The 5409-nt window shown below is 46.0% G+C and overlaps 1 long non-coding RNA gene across 1 annotated transcript; it reads left to right on the forward strand.

Moving 5' to 3' along the window:
* Positions 1–354: 354 nt before the first annotated feature.
* LOC149369849 (uncharacterized) lies at positions 355–5207 on the forward strand. The gene is made up of 4 exons (XR_016285443.1): positions 355–732; positions 2242–2369; positions 4260–4482; positions 5050–5207. It is a non-coding gene; the product is annotated as an uncharacterized LOC149369849 (long non-coding RNA).
* The last annotated feature ends 202 nt before the right edge of the window (positions 5208–5409 follow it).

A 5409-nucleotide genomic window follows, 5' to 3' on the forward strand; every position in this document is an offset into this window, starting at 1 on the left:
CACGCCGGGAGAGTTTTAGTAATTGTGAGCTACCGTTTTAGAGAAGTGTGTGCTGCGTAACGAGCTTTTTGATCGGTCTTAAACAGTCGACGGTTTGCTGTCAGCACCTCAGGCAAGCGCTCTTCGCTGCGACACTCTACACGACAGCAGACGACGCACAGTAGCAGACGACGCGCTGGTGGCCCCGCCCATCGCGCTCTCTGCGCCTGCCCGATAATCCACCGCCGTTTCCTGCGGGCGCTGCAAGCGGCGCTGCGCGGAGCGCGGTGCCACGCCGAGCCATGTTCACGCTAAGTGTGATTGACCCTGTACCTTGCGCCCGCGCCGCGGACTTGCTAACGCCGTTCAAATCGAGCGCGCAGGCTGGCAGGTCACGTGACAAGACGAACACATCCGGGCACCACGCGACCACGTGGGTCGTTCCGGCGTGCTGCCGTTTGTGCTCGCCGCTCGCTCGTTGGGGCATGTTTTGTGTTGTATTTATTTCAAAATCGCTGCTTCAAACTAGTGTTTGGTTTGACTTGTGATCGTAGCTTTTGGCACCGCTGGCAGTACAATTTCCAGCCCTTCGTGTGCTTCGTGAAAAAGCGACCGCGCCGGGAACCCTGCTGGCTTTTCGTCATGACAGCACGTTGGACTTCACCGATGGAAGCTGCTGCGTCTTTTATCTACCGGAACCGCCTTACAAAAGAAGAAAGCGGTTACTGGAAGGCGTCGAGTCTTCGTTTTCAGGTAAGACCTGTAATAATGCGCAGGAATGCGCGCAATTTGCCACCACGCAAATTAACCACCTAGCACTAAGGCGAGAAGAAACGGAAGAGATGAGGCGCTGCCGCCATTGTGCACGGTTATTTCTGCGGTGGCAAAATGCACTCTACATTGAGTCACTATAACTAGCTGGCCTGTCTGTGTTCACAGTGTATCCGTTGCGACGCGAACGCCGTGAAAATAAGCTAAAATCATTGTTCGACGTGGTTGTGCACTGCTGCCTGCACGCATGTTTTTCGTCGCTATCCGCTCGCGGCGGTTTGACGATAGTGCACGCAACTTGACCTGTTTAGCGTTGCATTATGTGCTGCGCGTACACGCGTCGATACAATTTCTTGAAGTGGCTTCGTAAGCTTTGAACACACCTATGCGAGACGATTAAACCTGCTGTCGAGCTCTAGGGGTATGCTGTGTTCGCTCTGCATTCGACGCAGCTAACCCATAGCTGCCCGCCTCGGTGGCCCATAGTGCGTGTCATTCGGTCTCTGGCGCTGCATACTGCGCTACGCGAGTACGCGTCAGGGCTCGGCATTTGATATACTCTGCTCGATATGACATCGAGTCGTGTTCGCTGCAGCGGACTGTGTGGCACCAAACCCGCCGCGGTGGCTCAGTGGTTGCGGCGCTCGGCTGCCGGACCCGATAGACGCGGGTTCGATACCGGCCGCGGCGGCCGAATTTTGATGGAGGCGAATTCTAGAGGCCTGTGTACTGTGCGATGTCAGGGCACGTTAAAGACCCCAGGTGGTCGAAATTTCCGGAGCCCTTCACTACGGCGTCCCTTATAGTTCGGGACGTTAAACCCCAATAAACCAAACCAAACCAAGCGATACGCGCTACTGGCCACTGTGGCGGGCGGTTAATCGCGTTGGAGTCAAAGGCAGACTGCATACGTCGTCCTCCAAGGCTGAACTGTCGGTGCAATCGCCTTGCAGTGGTGTCTTACAAGCTCAAAAAGCCACATCCAGTAACAGGCTGTAACGCTATGTACTGTGTATATATATCTTGCAATAAAATTCCTGTATGTATGTATGTATGTATGTATGTATGTATGTATGTATGTATGTATGTATGTATGAACGCGTATTCGCGTAAATAGAGGAGTGATGCGGCTTCCCCAATAAGAAAACTGCCTGTTCGATCATTAGTGTAGCCGTAAAGTGCTTTTAGTGGCAGGCGACCGTGAAGAAAAATCATTGTTAGATGTTGAAGAATAACCAGTCCAAAAATAGGCTCGAGCACTTTGCAGCCTTTTCTAACAGCCCTTTCAGATTAATTATTTCTGAAGAACCCTAAACAGTGCAGCGCTTATTGTGGATTCAAGTGTGAGCAAGGTAACTTTTGTCTGTTTAAACTTTGCTTTGTGTTTGTGTGAAACTGGCAGTACGAATTCTTACCCATTAACACAGTCATTGTGGGTACGTCATCTTCCATAGATTGCACAGGTGAAATTCAAATTATGATGTTATGCAGGTGAAGTGCCTGCTGTCCAATGGTGAAGAGGTCTGAAAAGAGCTGTCACTGAAAAGGATGTCTCCGCTGTCCAACTGTGGGGCTGTCTTCCTTGTCTGTGCCCGTTCAACGTGTATTGCAGAACACATGTAAGTACTGAGTTTTCTAAAGTGCGTTATTCTAGAACTCTGTGTTGAGATCAGTGCGTTGCACCAGTGTGCTTTGAACCAGTGTTGACGGCATATGTTGGCATTTGCCTTTGAAATAGTATATGTGTGTTTCTTCTCAATAAGGCGTCATCCAATACTGCAACTTTGATTCTGGATTTGAAGTGGCGGGCTACAGAGCAGCATTTTAAGGCGATATTACAGCAGGAGGACAGCCTTGTTATCCTTCTACTGTAATACCTGTGTCACATAGCACTCCTCAACAGTTGTAGCAGTAGGATAACTTTCATTCTTCTACTGTAACGCCAGTGTCACATGACACTCCTCAGAGACCCATTGTAAGAGGCTGCGCAAAAGAAACCAGGATGAAAGGGAAGACACGTATACCAAAGGACGAGCGCTGAAGTACCAACTGGTAGTTCAGCACTCGTCCAACTACCAGTTGGTAGTTCAGCGCTCGTCCTGTGGTATATGTGTCTTCCCTTTCATCCTGGTTTCTTTTGCGCTGCCTCTTACAATGATGCTTAACCGACTAGCCCACACAAAGTTATTGATCCTCAGAGACCTTTCCAGCGAAGGCATCTGATTTCACTTGAGGAGCAAAATATGAAAGGTAAAATAGTAATTTAACTGTAAACCTTAAGATTTTTGCCATTTCGGTGAGTATACTTGCTCTAATTCACATATATTTGTCTAGGAGATTGTAGCGACCTGGTTGACTCAGATTTTTGGCTTGCTACCTGATGGCATGGCTAAACAACTCCAAAAGAATAGGATATAAGACATGAATGCATGCTGCACTAACAACTGTTTACATTATCAGTTTTCCACATTATATGGGTTGCACTGTATATACTCAGAAATAGAAAGGAGCCAAGTACAAAGAAAAGCAAACCAAACAACAAAGAGGTAAAATGCGAAATGTTACCCTCTTTTTCTCATGCACTTAGCAGCAATGGTCATAGTGAAAAATAGCATAGCAATAAAGAAGCACTTGGCTTGTAACATGCGCACCTTTTTGGAAATACTAGAGTGTAGTGGTGCTTTTGCCATTCTAAGAAACTGGCTTGTCTGGCATGGCTCTGCATCTTGATGTGACTAATTGCATCATGTTTTGTTATGAAGGCTAGTGCGTTTTAGTGCTGGTTATTGCATTACTATTTCTACTTCCTCTGTCTACTAGTGAGTCGTCAGTGTGTGTTACACTTCCTTCTTTATCACATTTAAATTTTTTAGGTATTGCACATTTCAGTGTTGTGTCAAGGGCATGTGGAAAAGCTGGAATTACAGAATTGCTCTTAGCAAGCCCAGCCTCTTGTGTGATATACAGGCAGTGCTCCTACTGTTGCATACTATTTTTATTTTTGAATATTTGCTATTACACACACTAATCTGTGATTTTCATCAGCATGAAATCATTTTCCTAAATGATTTGTGCAGTTAACGTTATAAAAAGGCAAAGTGCACAATTACCGTTTTCACTTCTTTCTTACATCGGAACCTACTACTATTGCATGACACCATCATTGTGAGGGTGTAAGTTTTGTGTTTATTTTAAACAACTACATGATTTCTGACTTGCATGCTTCAACAGGCATGAAAGCATGTTACCATATGACACTATGCAATCAACAAATGCAATTCGATCTTGGCCGCGCCGGTGTAATGTCGATGGAGGCAAAATCTAGAGGCCCGTGTACTCTGCGATGTATGTGCACATTAAAGAACCCGAGGTGGCCAAAATTTCTGGAGCCCTTCACTGCGGTGTTCCTCAAAGCCTGAGTCGCTTTGACGTTAAACCCGCAATTAACGCCTCATTCCTGGCTGTGACTATAGCATAGAAATTTTATTCCTGTGTTCTGTTTCCTGCAGGTGCATTCATTTATTGCTTCGAGATTGAAAAGGCTGTGTACAAACTCTGGACGGAACCCAGAAGGATGCAGTATTTCTGAAGCGGGCCACCACAACTGTGTGGTGAAGAGAAGCAGTGGTACAGCGCAGCTTCATTGGCAGCTGCTCAGGAGAAGGATATTGGAAGGCAAGGAAAAGGCTCTACAGAAGACACTCACGCAAGTGAAAATGGATGCACTCACAGGTGATTACTGGTTTTAGCTGGATTTAGCACAGAAGTATATATTCACTCCGTCAGTGTATTCGAGAATTGCAACTCAGGATTTGTTAGTGGTTTATCAGGAAGCACAAAACAAAGGGTAATAACAAATGTATGGGATGGAAGCTAGTGACCAATTCACTGTAGGTATGTCATCATGTGAAGGTTTGTGTAGAAGAGGTTAATTGATGGGCATAGTTTGTAGCTCATGTGAGGGACAGTATAAATAGCTTAAATGGCGAGGTTCTGAGACCAATGGGGCAGTGCATGAGCAGAAAAACTAGCCAGGAGTTAACAAATTTTCATGAATGCTCAGCTGTCATGCTTTAGAAATAAGGCTGTTGGTATTTGGCAGCCATGTGCTGTGAAGCTCGGTATTTTAAAAGTGTTGAGGCCTAAGAGATCTGATTCAGTGTTGGCATTCATGGGTGCTGTCACATTAGCCATCCTCCTTTAATGCAAATAGCAGCATTTGCTAGTTGTCTTTGCAATGGGATCATTGTAGCAGTGTATATCATAATAAATATATAATTTTTCTCCCTTAATCTTCAGGCACTGTCGCTACACACAAATGGATTCAAGCTGCCATCAAGGCAATGAAAGATAATCGACTTTCTCGGAAAAGATGCACGCTATGACGCGAGGGGCCTCCAGTGCGACTCATTCGCTGCTTTTGTCTACTAATAAAGCTAAGGTTGCTCTTAGGCAAATGTGAGCATTTTTTTTGTTCTTTCAATACATACTTGCTCTTCGTGCTTCTCAAGAACATGAATCATGTAATACTTATTTGCATGCTGCTACGTACATACTACCGTGCTCAAATTTGAGAGACCCCTGTGAGTTCTTGCCGATTTTTACCAAACTGCATGTGGGCGCCGCCTGACGAAGCAATCCTGTTGTCGAGACCGATGC

Source organism: Amblyomma mixtum, chromosome 1 (genome assembly GCF_055824585.1).
Source record: "Amblyomma mixtum isolate Tamu chromosome 1, ASM5582458v1, whole genome shotgun sequence".
Taxonomy (NCBI): Eukaryota; Metazoa; Arthropoda; class Arachnida; order Ixodida; family Ixodidae; genus Amblyomma; species Amblyomma mixtum.